Raw genomic sequence first — 21,271 nt, 5'->3', positions numbered from 1 at the left:
AGGTAGAGGAATGTGTATACCTTGGCCAGAACATATCATTCTCAAACTGTTCAGAAAAAGAGGTCAAACGGCGAATAGGACAAGACTCAAAAACTCACCCTTAAAGCTGAAGTCCTAGAAAAATGTGTGATACCAGTCCTACTATATGGATGCCAAACCTGGGCGCTAACACAAAAACAAAGGAAAATGATCCAGATATGCCAGCGCAAAATGGAAAGAAAAATACTCCAGGTCTCATTGAGAGACAGAATACGGAACGAAGATATACGAAGGAGAACCGACATGAAAGACGCTCTGACGACAGCCGATCAGCTAAAGTGGAAATGGGAAGGACACGTAGCGAGACTGGAGCAAAATTGATGGACCTACAAGATAATAATATAATAATATAATATAATAATGTGTGCAGAGATCACTGACCTTACGGGATACACCTTTGTTCAAGCCCTGTGATAACATAGGTCGATCAAGACACATATTATAGATATTGTGCAGCAGTGAAATATGCAACAGTGCGCTTCCGCAAAGAGACCTGAAGGTCACCTCTCTGATCACCACGGCATAATACAGTAAAATTGATAAAAAGAGGTTTTTATAAAATGGTGAATACAAAATTATCATCCTTGCGTACACTGCGGAAAGAAGCCGTGCGAGTGTAAAATATGTTGAAGTACGCTCTCAGGACAGGGGCGAAGAGTACAACTTACAATCGTACGCTTCGACGAAGAGGATACCGTGATGGTCATCTTCTGAGCACTCGGGGAGAATAGCAAGACGAATGTCAGACAGACGTTTGCATGAAGTAGTTATATAATAACTCATCACGGAACACATAGTGGAAGGAGGATACGCACTTGTAATGTATGTCAAGAGAATTTCAACGGAGGATAAGTTCAAGAAATTACAAGAAACGTCTACAACATTCTGAGAAGAAGCTATGCAAGAACGAAGAGTGCAAGTTTACGCTTTCACCTAGAAGCAACCTGAATCCTCCTTGGGAAAAAAGTGTACACGTGTCATTAATGCAACAGTGCGTTTTCACGAATTGTTGATCCAGAAAAACACCCTTGCATTCGCTCCACGGTGAGACTACACAAGTGTACAATATGCGGTCATTGCCGAAAGACCTATCCGTGTCAGTGCGACGTAAAGAAAATAGCAATATGCGGTAATACGTTATCATGAAACAAACTAGAGATTAACCAATATAATAATGCTCTTCAGGACCTGCTCACCTGATGAGCTAAACTGAGCACTGTCCCTGCGTTGCAGGAGGCCATAGCCCTTAGGGGATTCATACGGCTAATTTATTTATTTATTTATTTATTTATTTATTTATTTATTTATTTATTTATTTATTTATTTATTTATTTATTTATGATATCATATAGACCCATTATTGAGAAAGTATCCTCAAAATTGTACTCATCTCCTTTTCTAACAAAATGTGAAGGACACAGCATGTATTTTTGTATGTTCTTAAGTGTAGAAGGTAAACGAAGACTATGGTGGTCCATATTTATTACCCATACTGGAAAGAGTGTTGAAAAGGTTCCACTGGAAAGCGCGGGCAGTTTTGCACCACTCAACCCGCTGTGTGTGTAAAAGTCAGTGGAAGCGGGTGTTGTGTTTTCATCGTAATTTTGACGTTCAAACCTAACCTTAAATTTAACAGCAAAATTGTTCATTTTTTAATATATTTTACAAAGTGGAAGTGGGTGCATTTTGCTCCCGCACTGTCTGAAAGAGGCGTGGGTGACTTGAGTAACAATGTATGCAAATTAGGCCTACTGTACTTATGTATACGGTTGACATGTTGGTGGTTAATTTTACGTTCATGAGTGAATTGTGTAACAACGAACATAAATTAGGCCTACTGTACTTACTCATAGTGGTTTGCATACAGACTATAAATGTCTGTGGGTTTGCAGGATATTCAGTTATGGAGAAGAAGAAAGCTAGACAATTTATAGATGATAAAAAATTGAAGTTTATTGAGAAAGTGAATTCTAAACCACACATGAAACGTGTGCAAATCGTCCAGATGTTGGACTTTCCTGCGACAACTTTAAACATAATTGTAAGCGACGTGTATAGTTTGCGTTTCTAAGAATGTTTTTCCGTGATGTTTTATTATGTTAGTTTTCTTAAAATCTATTATTTATTTATTTATTTCATTAATTATAGTTGTAAACATTTGTTTTTGTGTTTTCATCGTAATTATTTTGACATTCAAACCTAACCTTAAATTTAACAGCAAAATTGTTTTTCATTTTTTAGTACGTTCCCTCTTTATGACATTTTTTTCGGTTCCCACAAAAACGTTTTGACTGTACAATACTGTACCTACTCTAGCCACAAATACTGTCACAAAATTTTCGCTAGCACTGTAGAACCAGCCCTTGTGCTGTAGTTCAGACCAGTGTGTATGTATGCATTTCTTGGTTTGCTGTTTTTCTTCCTACTAGTTAAACTTTGCACTAACACATCACTGGTGTTCGATGACAGAAAGATGAGAAAGGGCTAGGATTGGAAAGGTAGTGACTGTGGCCTTAATTACGATACGGTCTGGTGTGAAAATGGGAAACCACGGAAAACCATTTTCAGTGGGATTTGTACCCACCATGTCCCGAATGCAAGCTCACTGAAATGCGACCCTAACAGCACGGCCAACTTACTCTATACGAGTGAGTGTACAACAGTGAAAGAGTGGATCTTCTTCACTTAGGGTCGTATTTAAGAACAAGATTTGAGCAGATATTTTACAAAGTCTACTTTGATAGGAAAGTGAAACTTTGCTCTAAGCCTGTTTTATAGACGCTAATCAGGGGGGTCTCTTCCCGCATCGCTTTCTGTGTGACGTCATGTGACATGAGACAGCACTCGCCCGTCCTGCTGACACGTATTACCACTACAGACTAAAATGGTCATAACTTCTGAACCATTCATGCAAATAATGTCCTGACAAGGTTATTGTAATCCATATAAAATACTGGAGGAGGTCAAGCAATTTATTTTGATGAGGAACTCGAGGATAATATCGAAATATCGTATACCACACCTAGGAAACTGGAGTTGGTCAACGATGATGATGATGATGAGGAGAAAATTCATGCATGATGCATATTTTGAAGATTTTGGATTTAATAGTGAATATTTGTATGTTTATATTGCATAATATGACATTTCTTCTGACTTTGGTGCATATATAATGTTAACTTGCATTATAGTGCCTTTTATGAATGTTGGTTTGCAAAGTTTGGGACAGTTTTTCCGCATTATACAGTATGTCTATTACTGGGAGATGGAGAGAAAGTGTTGCTGGCATCCTGTCTGACAACAAAAGTTAGTACATATGATAGAGGTCCTGTGATCCAATTAATCAAGCATTTTCATACCTGTTGCTGAGTAAACATTGACGTAAGCCGGAAGGCCCCACGTCGATATCTGGTTCTTAGGAATAAGGTGTCCCAGTTGCTATGAACTAACCGTATATTGTGCATTACTCACTGACGGCTCATGTTAGACGAAAAAAAAAAACTATCATACTTCTGTGATGCCGCGTTACTGATATAGCAGTTTACAAAGCCCGGTTTTGCACCAAACTTTCTTTCATTGCTATCCTGGAATTTCACACTTGGAACTCTCACCCATCACATGTTTTTGTTACCAAAGCAGGTAGTCATTACCGATTATTTAGGACATTCAAATGCGTCTGCAATCGTCACACGGAGAAGTAGTTGCGGCAGCTGGAAGTAGATTGAACAAAGTGATCCGTTCAGATCTTGATTTTGAATTCGTCAAGCTTATAAAAGACATTTTGCAGTGAAAATGCGAAAGATGTACAGTTTGACCTCATTTTGTCCCAAATGTCTGTGTGCACCTGTCAGATAAACCGATGAGCTCATCTCAAGACAATTTGGAGAAATTAGTTGTTGTGCGATGTTTCACAAGGAATTGACTTTTGATAGTGCATATTTTCCCGTTTATGGTGCATGTTTTGACATATTGAGAGGGATCAAATAGAAACAGGATTTTATTTTTATTTAAATTCATTTATTGAAAAAACAAGGCAATTACAATTTATTTTTCCACATAGTTTCCTGCTTTGGAAATGCATTGGTCCCAGCGTATAGGCAGTTTTATGATGCCCTCATCATAAAAGGAACAGGGTCGTGTCACCAGTCAGTTGCGCACGAAGTCTTCCACATCATCTTCAAATCATTGCCCTCCTAGAGCTTCTTTAAGCGGTCCGAACACTGGAAATCGCAGGGCGATAAGTCCGGGTTGTAAGGAGGATGATCAAGTGTAGTCCAGTTCATTTCCTGTAGCTTGGAGACAGTTTTCGGTCAAGAGGCGATGGACTCATCTGGAACACACTTTACGGAACTGTAGTTCGTTTGTGATGATTGCTTGACAGCTCCCATAACTGATTCCGACTTGTTCTGCAATTTATGATTCTCTCGCCCGTCGATCGTCATCAATAATATCTTACCGCACTAATGTTTTCGTCTGTAATGCTGGTCAGAGGACATTGCTGATTTTCCACATGTTCTCGTCCTTCCTTGAATTTATTGTGCCAGGCAAACACACGCGGCCTTGATAGTGTTTGATCACCGAACTGTGCAGTCAGTCCGCTGCTGTAACTCCACGAACAAGACATTTTATAATTATGCGTTGCGCAACGGAGGGGTGCACCTGTTGCTACGACATCGTGAGCATTACTGTTGAAATGGTGGGAAATACCTAACAGCACGCTCTCCCCACTCCTAATGGTCCCGCCTAAGCATAGCAGAAGCGTGGGGCCAGTCGTACCAATTGTTGATGTTCAGAAACAAAGTGTAGTTCAGTTCATTTCCTGTAACTTGGAGACAGTTTTTGGTCAAAAGGCGATGGACCCATCTGGAACACACTTTACGGAACTGTAGTTCGCTTGTGATGATTGCTTGATAGCTCCCATAACTGATTCTCTCGCCAGTCGATCATCGTCAGTAATATCTTTAACCGCACTAATGTTTTCATCTGAAATGCTGGAGAGGCGGACTGAAGAGTTTGAAATGAATATTCGAGGTAGAAAAGAAGACCAATGAGAAAGTCCTCAACTTGTTAAATAAGAAAAAAAAGGAATGAAGGCTCAGGTATATCATGACAGGTGAACGATATGAACTTCTCCAGCTCCTCATCAAAGAGAAAATTGAAGGAAAACGATCTGTGGGGATACAGAGAAATTCCTGGCTTAAAAGACCTGCGCAGGTGGTATGGACAAACTTCCATTGAAATCTTTTGAACCACTGTTTCACAAGTTATCATAATTAACTGGATCGCCAATTTTCATAGGGAGATGGCATCCCAAGGAGAGGATGATGACGAAATGTATCAGATATGAAAGATTGGAAGTAGAATTTTCTATTTCTCTCTCCAGTGTCTGCAGGAATTTGTCCATATCTTCTTTGCATCCAGTCTGGGGTGCAAACACTATGATGATGTCCATTACTCCATTTTCTGTATTTTCATTTTTCCATCACTTATGTAATCCACTTTGTCTACTAAGATGATGTTGGTTATTATCCCTACTACATTCTTTACCTTATGTCCTCCAGTCCAATTGAGAGTGTATCTCTTTGTCAACTTCTCCTTTTTTTCCTTCTCCACTTAACCTCACCCAATACCATCATAGCTATAGACTCATCTTCTGACTTTCCTGTCAGCGACGTGAGGTTGATTATTGCCATCTTCAGAATGTACAAACGAAGTGTGAGGCAGATATTTGAGACACTGATAAAACTATAGCCATTCACCACTGATCTGCAGTTAGGGCAGATTCCCTATCTGTTATTTATCTAGTCTTTTCTTAAATAACTTAAAAGAATTTGGAAATTTATTGAACGTCTCTCTTGGTAAATTATTCCAATCCCTAACTCCTTCCTATAAACAAATATTTACCCCAATTTGTCCTTTTAAATTCCAACTTTATCTTCATATTATGATTCTTCCCACCCTTAAAAATGCCCCTCAAACTTATTTAGTCAAACAGCTTGTCTCTTTTCTCCCAAGTCTTCCCAGCCCAAAATTTACAACATTTTGATAACGCTACTCTTTTGTCGGAAATCATCCAGAACAAATTAAGCTGCTTTCCTTTGGATTTTTTTTTCAGTTCTCGGATCAATTAATCCCGATGAGGGTCCCATACACTGGAACCATGCCCTAGTTGGGATCTTACCAGAGACTTATATGCCCTCTCTTTTACTTCTCTACTACAATTCCCTAAATATCCTCATAACCATATGCATAGATCTGTACTCTTTATTTACAATCACATTACCTTTATTTACAATCCCATTTATGTGATTACCCCAAGGAAGGTCTTTCCTTATCTTAATATCTAGGTACTTACAGTGATCCCCATAAGGATCTTTCATCCCATCAATGCAGTAATTAAGACTGAGAGAAGTTTTCCTATTAGTGAAACTCACAGCCTGACTTTTAACCCTGTTTTATCATCATGCCATTGCCCGTTGTCCATCTCACAATGTTATTGAGGTCTTTTTGCAGTTGCGCACAATCTGTTTTATAGATCAATTCAAGTTGGATGACATTGTGACTGTATGAAATATCACCTTGGGAATGATGATTAACTTGATTTTTTGAAAAAATATGCAATGATTCTAAATTAATTATCAGTACAAGAATTAACAATAGCATATTCCATCCAAGGAAGGAGAAGAATCGAACATTACCATGACACTTACAGCATTCCTTCTCTGGATAGAAATGCTGATGCGCTGCCGGAGGCACTCAGTAACTCAGGAATCAGTCCTGTAGCATTTTCATGATTTCAGAGACGAGGTTCTTATGCTTCAGAACACCAAGGTCCAAACATTTCAATAACTAACGCAACTAAAAATTTAATTATTGACAATGGACTGATATTTATTTTTCTTTAAAAGAATTTCTGCCCCTGCTGACCCAGCTATTTTTAGGGTTTAACTGCAACAGTATCCGTGCAAGTTGCATCCCACATTTTCCATTCTTTTCCTGTCGGTCCCAAAATAGCTGGAATGCCTGCGGAGGTCAAGACTCTTTTGACCAAGCTCGATAGCTGCAGTCGCTTAAGTGCGGCCAGTATCCAGTATTCGGGACATAGTAGGTTCGAACCCCACTGTCGGCAGCCCTGAAGATGGTTTTCCGTGGTTTCCCATTTTCCTGTACATTAATTAAGGCCACAGCCGCTTCCTTCCCACTCCTAGCCCTTCCCTGTCCCATCGTCGCCATAAGACCTATCTGTGTCGGTGCGACGTAAAGCAACTAGCAAAAAAAAAACTCTTTTGATTAGGTTTTGATGTTTTAACTGAAGATATACAGTAAATGGCAGATAGATTTCTGTAGAAATATTTTGAAGTGACTGATTTGCAGGCCAATTTTGGGAAGCCAAATGATGATCTTTTTCTCATACAGTGATGTATAGTTGGGCCCACAAGAATTGGAGTCTGACATTTGAGCAGGGAAAGCAGTAACTACGAAGAATGCTGCATTGTCGTGGTTACATGTTCTTAAACTGAAGATGTATTTTTGTACCAAAGCAGTCCATAGACATAGAGTATTCATATTTACAGTAGGTCCTCTATTAATTGCGACACAGGAGGGAAAAGGTGAAATTTAATGAAATGTGTACGCCTAATGCAATTCAGTAAACTTTGAGCCGTTCCTAAGCTCGTGCTAATAATTCCAGCATTTAAGACAACATGTAATTGCCGATAAATATGAGATTTCATAATCATCATCATCGTTGACCAGCTCCAGTTTCCCAGGTGTGGTATACGAGCCCCTTCCATTTTGTTCTGTCCATGAACCATTCTTCGTTCACAATCCACTCCCAATCCTGACCTCTCTCCTCTACATCCATCTTCACTAAGTCTATCCATTTTTCTCTAGGTCTGCCCACTGGTCTCTTTCCCCTGATTTCTCTTTCATACTCCTTTCTTGCAGACCTGTTGGCACTCATTCTTTTCACATGACCACTTCAGTCTTGCCTTTTGGATCTTCTGGAGTAAGGAGTCTTCTAGTCCTACGTCTTCCGACTTTTTCTTTCCTGATTTTATCCCTCCTGGTCTTCTGGATCATTGTGCGTAGGAACTTTATTTCTGCTGCTTGGAGTTTCGAGTTGTCCTTTCTTGTTAATGTAGCGGTTTCCAGACTGTATACAGTGTCATCTTGGTTTTGAGTGGTTTTTGTTTATCCCATAGTAGCTGTCTTACTTGGAGGTAAAAATGTATTACTTTGCTGATTCGACTGTTTACTTCATATTTAGCTAAGTTATCCTTGGACATTATACTACCCAAGTACTTAAATTCTGTGACACTGTCCAGTTTTTGACAATAACCTCAAGAAATGCACGTGTTGAATACAGAATAGAAGTGAACAACTAGGCACTGATTAACTTACAAAAAAATTGAACTAACAACTAAAATAATATTCAGAAAATAAACACGTACATACCTGAAGCAGCAACAACTAACACAGTACCACTCTGAGCAAGCCAGTCCGCGTGCCGATAGCTTCCTTAAATGTGGCATCGCTGTTATTGTTTCCATAGCACCAGACCATTTTCAAGCAGCGTTAGTCAACGTTTTCTCACCGGTGTGCTAGACGTCATCGACTCCAGCTCTCGTGGGCCTCAGTATAGTACAACTTGATAGGATGAGTCTCATGTTACAAATGGTAATGAAAGCACTGTTTTAAGGTTTCACAGGTCTGCTCTGTTATTTGTCCAAATCATAATTTTGAAACAAAAAGGGCTATTTCTAGACTCCTGATATGTTCTTGGATCAAAGACATACTAGTTTTATTCCTTGTAGTAAAGAATAAAATTAATGTTTAAGGTATTGGGTATTGTTTTGTCATTTCATCCTCAGTTTTGCTGATAGCCCTGCAAATAATAAGAAAATATGATTTGGAAACAGAATAATGTGCTCTTTTTTTTTTTTTGGACAATTTTAAATTGATTTTCTGTAGTTAAAATCTGGTTGGAAGGAAAGAGAAATCTCTTTCTGTGCTTTATGGTGACTGGTTTCAGTTTTTCTTCCAGCCCATCAAGTTCTCTTGATTTATTTGTTCATTATAATGGTATGTTTAAAATTTTCTCTTGTTCCTACATTGTAATGAAGGTACTCAAGAGAATTTAGCATTGTAGAACAAGTATGGACAACCTTCTTGTGTGTGGATATAGAATTTTAAACATGTTCTTAAACTGAAGATGTATTTTTGTACCAAAGCAGTCCATAGACATAGAGTATTCATATTTACAGTAGGTCCTCTATTAATTGCGACACAGGGGGGAAAAGGTGATTTTGGATAATGAAAATTTCAGATCATATTTACAATGTTATAAGAATTATTTTTGACGTTGTAGATTAAAGTAAATGAACAATGCTAACGAAGCATTTTAATAAGCCCAAACTACTGTACATGTTTAAAACAACCATGTTCCATAGTGCATATTATACTTATACTGTGCATATTGCACTATTTTTTTGAAAAGTCTTCTGCTTTCTTTTGGTTTTTCATTTTCTAGCCGCTATGTCTCACCACCGTTTCATGAGCAGGACGTTAGAAGGCTTTGGTTCATCACATCACAAATTGAGTTGGCGACAGTGAAGGGGATGAGGCACTCAAGGTTGGAGTCCGCGCATTCTGTTACTCATCCCCTTTGTCATAACTTACACACTGAACAGTGGAACTAAAGAAAGAGCCAAAAACAAACTTTATTCACAATAGAGAAGGGAGGGGGGCAGTCAAGGTCAGAGTCCATGCTAGTGATGGAATAATCAAATACTTTTAATGATCTAATAACCTCCATCAAATTATTTAAATATTCAAATGAATAATCGAATGAAATGAAATGCCGTATGTCTTTTCGTGCCGGGATGTGTCCGAGGACTTTGGCTTGCCAGGTGCGGGTCTTTTGATTTGACACCCGTAGGTGACCTGTGCGTCATGATGAGGATGAAGTGATGACGAAGACGACACATACACCCAGTCCCCGTGCCAGGGGAATTAACCAATTATGGTTAAAATTCCCAACCCTGTCGTGAATCGAACCTGAGACCCCTGTGGCCAAAGGCCAGCGCACTAACCATTTAGATTTAGCCAATAATCAAATGATTTTCAAATATCATTCAGTTGGAGTTATGGCATTATTGAATACCTTTTAATGTTCGAATAACCTCCATCCGATTATTTAAATATTTGAATAAATAATTGATTAAGAGAACCGATTGATTTTCAAATATTATTCAGTTGTATTGCATGGAATAATCGGATGTGTCATGAATAAAGTTTACGGTTTAAGTGTGTCGAATGGATAATCGATTGAAATAAGCAAATAGATAAACTCTAAATACAAAGTATATTGCAAGTGTTATTTTTTTTAATATCCACCTATTCAATACAAAGAGATCTTTTTTAGAAATTAAATATTATTATAAAATGTTAACGGACATGTTTCGCCCATATTAAGGGCATCATCAGCCTCAAACTCATACCTGTACGGTGAAAAATCAGGATAACTGATTTACATCTTTACAGACGAAAGGACTTCACACCAAAAAGCTCTATCAGCGTCAATATACCTTCGACTTTCGCTCCTTCAAGCAATATAAATACGTCTATAGACAACCGAATATTTTTTCCTTGCTCCCACAATTACTTAAAGAAGACTGTTATTGTGACGCATTCGACTTTCACTCCTTCAGCCAGTTAAATAAGACTATAGGCAGCTGAACAGCCACTTAAGAAGACTGTTGTCTTATCATAACATACGAAATTAACATCTTTAACATTCTATCAGCTTTACTTTTTCTTATCCTCTAACAGGAGTATTCAAGGAAACACATTTCTGTTTCATTATAAAGATTGAGCTGTTTATTGCTCTACCCCAACAGGTTTTTGGGCGCATTGACTCAACGCTCCGGAAAGTATAATTGTGTGAACTTATGACATGCAACTTGATACTACGATTTTAACCAAGGGCATTCTAATAATGTTTATGTTCAGACAAACACCTACATTGATATCCTCTTTTTATGACTTGTAAGAACAATCAGGATCTTGAAACATGTCTCTTAACATTTTATAACAACATTTAATTTATTAATTTATAAAAAGATCTCTTTGTATTGAATAGGTGGATATTGAAAAAACACTTGTAACATACTTTGTATTTACGTACATTTCAATACGGGCCTAACATGAGAATTATAACGTGTAGATAAACTCTTGCGAAAAATAGAAAAACGGCCTTTTTCAAATGTGTGCATGTGATGCAGTATAGCATCTGAATGCATGACTCATTCATACAAGTGGAGCATGAGTTCTTATTATTTTTGTAAGGCTTATCGGAGACCGTTTGTCCTACTCACACACTTCCTGTAAGGGAATGAAGATAGGTAATTGTAATTTCCTTGTGATGAATGTTGATGACAACATTAAGATTACTTTTAATTCGAAAAGCATTCACTATTCAGTTGAAGTAATCTAATGGAAAACAATAATCGAATGAAATGAAATAATCTGCTGCTTGATATAAGTCACTGCCGTTTGTAAAGCTGCACTTCTCTCAGTGTGACTCATTTCCCCTCTTAATTCAAGGACAGGTGCCGGCCGAACTAGAAGGAGTCTACTTTACTGTACATTCCCTGTTAAAACTTCAGGGTCAGGATTCAATTTTCGAAGGTTCTGTTAAAGAAAAGCTATTTATCGCTGGACTTTCACTGTAGTTAGTTGGACTCTTAGGGTAGAAAAACCAAAATGAAAATCTGAGTATAATACAGGGGCCTACCAATTTAAGTTGTGCAAGTAAATGATCAGAAAGTTGTCCATACTTGTCAGAAATGGTTAGTAGTTCTGTCAAATCTTGGAAGTGCTTGTTGTAAATGGTACCGATAATCTGAATCTTAAGTTCAGCTTAACAACTTGCCAATCTTGCTTCAATTTTTGAGAAATTATTATAAAATCTTTAAACTAATAATATTGATGAAACCAATTGCACTAGCAAAACATGAAATCCCAACACCAAGAAGACATAAGTTGGAAGGATTGCAATTATGGCTAAGCAGCTGTCTACGTATCCTGGTCACAGGTTCAGGTAGACGCGAGACATTATGTGACATGGTACTGCTGTACTCGTCACATTTTTTAATGCAAGCGTGCAAATGTGCATACACTAAAGCACGTGGAATTCCACGCGTGTTGAACTTGGTCAGTCACGTCAGCAACAATATTACTGTTGGTGTTGGATGACTGCGGATTTGTCGTCCCATACATGCTCAATGGGCAAAAGCTCTCTCTGGTGATCTCGCAGACCAAGGCAACATGGACGTACTGTAGAGAACGTTGGGTGACGGCAGCAGTATGATGACGAGCCTTATCCTGTTGGAAAACATCCCCTTGAATACTGCGAATGAACGACAGCACAACTGGGTCGGTCACCAGTGTGACGTACAAATCCGCTCCTCAGACCGTAACTCCCGGTGTAGGTCCAGTGTGCTGACCCTGCAGACATCTTGGTTCCAAGTGATCACCTCGCCTCCTCCTTACTAAATTACGGCAGTTACTGGCACCAAGATAGAAACGGCTCTCATCTGAGAACTTGATACATCTGCACTCTACCCTCCAATGAGCCTAGCTTGACACCACTGAAATCGCCGGTGGCAGTGATTCATACTCAGTGGCATGAACGCTACAGGACATCTGGCTCAGAGTTGTCTCTCAAGTAATCGATTTGTAACAGTTCTTGTGTCACTCCTGTGCCGACTGAAGCTCTGATGGCCGCTGCAGACGCAGTGCGATCCACCACAGTCATTCAGCGAATAAGACTGTCTTCCCTCTCCGTAGTGACCTCAGTCTTCTTGAGAAAGTGCTTCCCTGTGACTGTTGTTGCACTGTGGAGGCTTTCTGTAGTATCGTAGGAAGAACATCCACCTTCTTGTAGCTTAGCCTCGTAAGCTGCCTTCTTTGTCCCTTTAAAGGCATGTTTGACTCACACCTACGTCATAATGTCAAGACCAGATGATTAATACTCACAAAGTGTAGGCCTACAGCACGAGTTTAAAGGAAACTTGCTTTGCAAGGTCATAGTGGTGCTACTAGCACCACCCTTCCTCAACTGGTGTGCAAATTTAGATAGGCATCATCTTTCAGATGTGCAAGCACGCATCCCAAATTTTGTTTGTCTAGCACAACTCCTTGCTGGTGTTAGGATTTCATTTTCTGCCAGTGTACTAGTCTTTGGACGTCCCAAAAAGCGTGATTTAATAGTGCAGCAAGTCTCTTACGACTGATAATAGATGAAGGGATGTTAAACACATGCCCTTTCAATATGGAATCTCTCTTATAAACCCATGGTGTTTGTACTCTGCGCTATGGCCCCGCTGCTTTAAGCATGTATACAATCCTTTATGAAATCTTACCTTATAAAAGATGCTGGAAGCGTCTTCCTTCCTGGATTACATAAGCATTATATCTGATAACCAAATTCTGGCTGATGCGAGTGAGTTCTGCCCCTGTAAAGTTTTCTTTCAGTTCCTCCAATGTGTGAGGATTTTTTCGATACACTTTTTCTTTCAATTTACCCCACAAAACAATAAGTTAGATTGTACAAGATCCACGTTTTTAATACAAGATATGTTGTGGATTAAAATTACAATTCTTGGTCAACCAATGTTTAAAATTTCCTGTTTAATTTTTGTCTCGTTTACTTTGTACTTCTGACACGATAAATAAATAAATATTTATTAAATGGTACCGGTTTCAACATCCATGGACGTCATCAGCCAAATAGGGTCATACACAAAGATACACATTAAAGTTAAAACATATAAAATTGACCCATAATTAAAATTATCTATAACAAGTTAAAATATAAAGCGTATCTATGCTAAATATCCAGGTTTGAATATATAATTAGTACCAGATTGACAACTTGTTAGTCACTAATGAAATAAAAAACTAAAGTTCGTAAGCTTCGTAGAAATAAGTTAGAGGTCATTAACAGTTTTAAATTTTGTTAAATTTGGATGCTTTGTATGGCATTGGCGTCAACGTATGTAGAGAAATATATGCTAGGCGTGATGCAGTAATGTTAAATACGTTGACCTGGACATTTAGCATAAATATGCTTTATATTTTTACTTGTTATAGATAATTTTAATTATGAGGGTCAATTTTATATGTTTTAACTTTAATGTGTATCTTTGTGTATGACCCTATTTGGCTGATGATGACGTCCATGGATGTTGAAACTTGTACCATTTAATAAATAATGTTGTAATTTTAATCAACAACATATCTTGTATTGAAAAGGTAGATGTTGTACAATCTAACTTATTGTTTCGTAATCTCTATTCAATACGGACCAAATATGAAATTCATGACTTTAAAAGTTTACCCCACATGTAAAAATCACACACTGTTAGATCTGGAGAACAAGGTGGAAATAGACGAGCACTGATCACTCTGTAAATGCTTCCGAAATTCTAAGAAGGGAACCGCACATCAAACACCAATCTTCCTAAACTTCATAAATACCATTAGGATTTTCTGCACACAGATAGCAAGAGTTATGACTGTTCACATGACCATTAAGATGAAACCAGAACTTTTACATATGAAAATACGGTGTTGCAGTGACAACTGTCTCACCATGTTAACAGCCAGGATTCAGACTGGCACTTGCTTGCGCCTCCCATACTGCAGCTGCCATAGCCTAGAGTACAAACACTGTGGATTCAGTCTGGGTTTATAAGACCCTGTATTATGCCAACAAAATTAGGGTGGTTGACAAATATCTTGAAAAATTACTGTATTTTGTCGGTAGTAGGTAATTGTTTGTTTACATACGCACTTCCAATTGTTGACAGTACTTCCGTGTTTAATGTTTTAAAATGGTAACAGGTTATCGTTGCACCTGCGGATAACCCTGTGTGAAACGTTCTAATGCATAAGAAAACCTTATTGGCCAGAATCTCTAAGGTTCAATGTAGCAAGTGTCTCCTCGAAGAATTTTGATATCACACAGTGGTTTTTCTTTTTTGTTTTTTTGCAGGTGCTTCGATGATGTGTGTTAAGTACTGCTATTGCACAAGCAGGGGAGTAAAAATGCTCCCCTCTTGTGCAATAGTAGTACTGTATTAGGTGTACCTACTAATATTAATTTTTCTGTATATTTGTTTTCTTGAACAGGAAAGTTCGTGATTTATAAAAGTTTCGACGCTGAACCTGGACACTTGAAATGAGGTGTTGGACTTAGGGTATATTTTAAAGCTGTTTTTCTGCTCAAAATATGAAATTTCCAATGAATTTTTCAATATTTTAAGTTTTTTTTGCTTTTTAAGCTTTATTTTATTAATATTTTTAGTTAGTTTTTGAAAATTTTCACACATAGCAAAAAAAAAGTCCAATTTTCTGAAATTATTTTGTAGAATTTGTATTTTTAATGCAATTATGAGCAAATAAACAAAAAAAAAAACTAAGTCCAAACTTTTGTAGTTTTTATGTAGTATGGAAAAGTGAAATGTTTGAAAATCCATGTGCATTTTGTTAAATGGAAAGTTCAAGGAATATATATAATATATAAAAACAAGTCCTCTATTTTCATCCTTTATTACATAATTTTCTCAGCATTACATTATAATATAAGCATTCACATTATTATCCTTTGTTAATCTCTAGTCATAAAACAAATGTGACAAAATATCAAAAACCTAGCACATTTAGCAGTTAATTGAAAGTTGATAACTGCTTCCTCTTAACAGGCCACAATATTAAACTAAACTAATACCAGACAAATGTCCTATTTGCAACACCAGCATTATAAATATAAACACTTTCATAAACTTGTATATGCTATAAATTTGGATCACTTTTCAAATGTCCAAAATCTTTATTTTTCTAAATTGAAATTTTAATATGAAATGCCTAATATGTAATTGATTAATTTTCAATTATATCTATATAGCACCATATTTGTACATACAAGTACCAGTACCTAAAGTTTTTTTTAAACATGGCTTACATATATATTAACTTTTAAGATGAACATAGATTCCTATTTAATTGCAATAAGGTAGCCAACTCAAAACCAAGTTCAGACAGCCATTTTGGACATGGATATTATTTTAGAATATATGAGCCATAAAAAACATTTTATAACATGCCCATAAGAACTCTTAAAACATTTAATAAAAATAGCTGACTCAACCCCCACATAAATTCAATTATGCAGTTAATGCAGTATTTCCTTTACTGAAATGAAAGTATTAGTGAATTTCTTCGAATTATATTTTATTTCAATAAAAAATGAAGTTACTGTAAATGATAGATAAGTCACTTTGAAAAGTTCTTTTAAATTCTCTCATGTTGCAGTTCAAGAAACCAGTTTCTTAAAAAGTTATTAGGAAAATCAAAGAGATTTTAGATAGTCTATTACAGAAAGTTCCACCATATATTTGAATTTAATTATATTCAATTAAAACTCAAATTTGATTTTCTTCACCCTGCTATTTTTACCAATGTACTTCATTATTTGATTAGAAAGTATTATGAAGGAAATGCATATAAGTGTCAGTAACATCCAACTTGAAATGATTCACTTCAATAAAAAAATTAAGTTCCTGTGCAAAATTCAAAATTAAGCCACTAGGTATTTTCTGATCTTGGTTGCTGTAACTTGTTAACTGCCATAGTAGCAAATCTCCAACTCCTCCCAGGAATACAGGAAAATACAGCTCTCACCAAACTGCAAACAAAAAAGAAAATATTTCTACAACTTTGCTGTAAATCACAAAAAAAACAACTGAAAATCAATCCCATAAACTGTAATATTACTTGGAATTCAGGATGTATCAATAGTACATACTGAAACAGCTCTAAGTACACAATACACAAAGCAAAAAAAAGTCTTAGTAAACATGGATCTGCAAAAGAGCTGTTTGAAAGAATTTAGAATTTATGGTTACCAGCTCTGACAAGTGTGTAAACATCAGCCTTATTAGGAAAAGGTACCAGCACAACATTAAGAAAAGTTATATACTTTGGTAGAAGTGCAGATATTTTTAATGAACAAGGAAAGTCTTAGTATATTACAAGGACTGTACAGTACTTTTAAAGTAAGCATTTACTTTTCTTGTACCAAAGTAAATTCTTAATGTTGTATTGGTACCTTTTTCTAACTGGGATGACATGTGCACACAAGTCAGTGATGGCTGGTTAACACAAATTCCAAATTATCTCAGAAGCAGCTCATTTCTGGACCTGTTTACTAAGACTTTTGCTTCTAGTATACTTCCAGCTGTTTCAATTTGCACTTTTACACCCAGTATAATAATTCAGTATACAACCAAAAAATTGCACCAATTAAAAACAAACCTATCAAGATTCATTTAGACAAGTGGTACCTTCAATGAGATCCATCAGAATTATTCACATGCAGGGTCCAGATTTTGACAACCTATTAAGTGCCAAAAATATGCAGGAATATTATTTACCAAAAACAGTAAATAAGCATATTCACTACATTACCCTTTACCCTTATTAAATGTATTTACTCCATTACAATAATACAAAACAAGTTGGCCATGCATTTACAGTTGGACAGCTGTCAGCTTGCATTCAGGAGCTAGTGGGTTCAAACCACTAATACTAGCAGCCCTTAAGATGTTTTTCCATGGTTTCACACTAGGCAAATGCTGGGGCTGTACCTTAAGGCCACAGCTACTTCCTTCCCCCTCCTAACCCTTTCCTATCCAACCATCAGCACAAAATTTTTCTGTCAGCAATACATAAAGCAAATTTAAAAAAAATACAGAACCCCAAGAGAAAATTACTTCTTTCTGAGCAGGTGAAATTAGACCTTACACTGTGGACTGAGCATTTTAGTGCATTTTTATACAAAAATAACCTTAGTCACAAACCTATTTTCAATTCAGCAACATTAGAGCAACACATGCATACATTTATTTTCAAAATTGGAACAAAACCAATAACTTATTTTTTTTTGTTTAAATTTCCTACTTCCTATTTTTTTATTTCCAAAATGCAGTTACATATTCACACACCAGAACACATTTTTGAAACACAACATACCTACCAATCATTGAAAACTGAAAAATATAGTACATTAATTGTGGAAATTGGCCCTAGTCATCACACTATGTGGCTTTGAACCTGCCTCTGTTGTACCAACTTAGTATCACAATAGAACTAGGTTATAATCATGTGCTGCTATCTGGTATTCCTTTAATGAACTATAAGCACTGCATAATGTGTTCCAGCACTCAGCTAACATCTGTAGTACATCGAAGCGCATATATAAGCACTAGATCTGAACGCCATACGTTGCTCGTCCTCCACAGAATATTACCATCGGCACTTATCTTCAAAGTGTTATATTCAGTTCTTATAAAGCAAGCCTATAATTATAATCATTAAGATATTACTCAATCCACTGTTCTGGATACCACAAGTTCATTACAACCCACATTGCTGAATGGTAAATATCTGCTGCCCCTTTCACTTCACATATTTCTCATAAAGGTACTGACCAGCTATAGAAAACATACACTCACCAAAATTGTGAAGTAAATTTCCTTCAATGGATAGCTTTAGGTGACCATCACTGTCATTCTGACACAGAGGTTCTCACACTGGACATTCCGTCCCACAGGTGCCCAAGCATTGGAAGCGGGCAGGCTGGCAGGCAGAGCATAATGCTGTTCAACCAGTGACGTGGCCACATCACAGGCTGTGAAGGTTGGGCAAAGTTTTCCCAGTCACTGCAGCAATACCAAGAGTTTGAAATAGAGGCAGAAAATTAAAGAACTAGGGCAGAAATCCATGCTTTCAATTTACATTGTAAGAAATAAGTTATTTATGTTCATTGCCGTTTATGTATTTTGATCACATACAATAAAAGGCCTACAACCTCAAATATTGTTATAATGTACATAATGAATTAGTTTTCACTATTACATTTTAAGAGGTGCTTTAGAAATAGTTCTAATATAATACAGAGTTAAGGTGGATAAGCTGTGTCTTGTGGTTATTTGGGTTTAAATTATCTGATAAACTCACCAACAATCCAGTCATGCTTACTGGGAATAAAATTAGTGAGGTTATTTATTTGAAGGCATACTGTACATGTATCTGGTAAATATATTTACACTGGTGATATACTTTAATCTTGGATGGAAAATATCTATGTCCTCACTCATGATTAAACTAATCTCCATTTAGAGGCTAGCTAATATCATTGGACACTTGTTAAATTTTAAATTATTTCTTGAAATATTGTTTGTTCTTTAGATATGCATTTCTTAAATAGTATATATCCGGGCTGGGCACAACGAGACTCGCGAGCCGCATGCGGCTCGCGAAGTCAGTCTTGTGCGGCTCTTGACACCAAGCTTAAGAGTAAAATTGATATAATTAATGGAAACTATCATCTCGCAGTCAGCAGCAGTCAGCACCAGCAATGTGCAGCTTAAATTCATTAAATATAAATATCGATCTGAACTAACTGATGAACAATTAAGTGTAATTGTAAGAACTGTGCTTACCAATTATCAACCAGATTTCAAAAACACTAACAGCAAAAATGAACACTCAAAAAAGCACTTCTCAAAAGTAAAATCCCATTCCTTGATGTGTACCTGAACAATAATGTTCTGTGTGGTGTAGAAAATAAATTTTCTTTCATTTGTTTAAAATGAAAAATGTGTCTTCATTTTATAAACCATTTTGTAAACATGCTTCCAATTTTTTCTCCTAAATTTGCTCATAAATTTGCAGCTCCCAAAATTAAGGTTCATGGCCACCTGTGGTATATATATTAAATGATTCAGAATTTTAAGTCAACTCAGGGCCATAGTGATAAAGCACTTTGTAGTAATGAATATTATTTTGTTCCTTATTGGCCCCAATGTGCAGAGAAGGACTTGCTTCTACTGAGGTAAGTATGTATCTGATTCAAAACCAGTAATTACTTGTTTAAGACTGCTATTCACAACAGTGATCACTTAATATTTTACAAGCACAACTGTTATTCCCAAGTACATTATGAAGAGTTAAATGGACAATTCAACTGTTTTTATCAATCATATGACAATTCTAACAACATTTGCTAAGATTGTATTTCAAATGTCATACCATACATGAAGGTTTTTTAATGTGTCTTGCCAACTTAGGGGACAAAACATGTACTAAATATAATTATAAATTGTATTGAATAGGCAGACCTCTGTTGTAATATGTAAGTTTATATTAAATATTCTCCATTTGATATATAGTCAATACAGGATTATTAGAAATGAAGCTGTTGAAGCTTGTTACATGTAAAGTATGTGCCATAACACACACTGAAATGAGTTGGTTCACATGTGTTCAAAATACATAAATCCAACTCTGTTACTAATGTTTCCAACTCTCTTCCCCTGGGGCAAGGAGCTTCAAAGCCCCATATGAGGTGATGGGCATTAATATATATATATATATAATAAGAGTTGTCTGTACATTGCTCAGAATTTGAAAAAAGTGGTATTTCTATATCAGTCGTGTCCACAGTAACAAGGAAATGCACTTTTTACTTTTCTGTAATTTCTGTCTATGTACACACATCACAAGAAAACAGCTGAAAAGAATGTAATGAAAATCAGTATGTAAAGTTAGGGGATGAGCCACTACAATCTAGGCTATAAATAATTTTATTCACATGGTGAAATGTTAGTTTAGGGGAAGGCCTTAAATTCAATTCTCAAGTAGTTATATTATTAGTGCTCCTATAGATAAATACTACATAACTAAAGTTACATAGAATTATATTTCCAATCATTTATGTCTTACATTTTTTCCATACCAGCTATGACAGCAAGAAAAATCTAAATTCGTGAATATCTGGTAAGTCCATATCAACGCCAAGCCACGAGAAAATGGGTGAACAGAATTTAATGAAAATAGTTATATAGAGTCTGGGAAAAGAAACTATAGTCTAAGCTTTAAACAATTTTACTGACCCTGGATGAAATGTTAGTTTAAGCATAAGTACCTAAAATTTGATTTTTAAATACCTATGTTATTGGTCCTATAGAAAAGTACTACATAACAAAAGTTATAGATAATACAATTTCCAGTTTAGGTTTTATTCAGTTTTACCATACCAACTATAAGAGTAGTATTTCAGAGTCAGAAGAAAACTTTGAAGGCCTACAATATCAAAAGCACA

General features: G+C 36.5%; 1 long non-coding RNA gene across 1 annotated transcript in view; it reads right to left on the bottom strand.

Annotated features, from left to right (window-relative positions):
• Positions 1 to 15,660: 15,660 nt before the first annotated feature.
• Positions 15,661 to 21,271, bottom strand: part of LOC136884745 (uncharacterized) — a 33,290-nt gene continuing 27,679 nt past the window's right edge. The window contains exons 2-3 of the long non-coding RNA XR_011018886.1: positions 18,621 to 18,827; positions 15,661 to 16,792 (exon numbers count right to left, since the gene is read on the bottom strand). This is a non-coding gene — a long non-coding RNA (uncharacterized lncRNA). The remainder of the gene's footprint in view (positions 16,793 to 18,620; positions 18,828 to 21,271) is intronic.

This window comes from Anabrus simplex, chromosome 13, assembly GCF_040414725.1.
Source record: "Anabrus simplex isolate iqAnaSimp1 chromosome 13, ASM4041472v1, whole genome shotgun sequence".
Classification (NCBI taxonomy): Eukaryota; Metazoa; Arthropoda; class Insecta; order Orthoptera; family Tettigoniidae; genus Anabrus; species Anabrus simplex.
The sequence above is the reverse complement of the archived record's forward strand: the minus strand, read 5'-3'. Positions and strand labels throughout refer to the sequence as shown.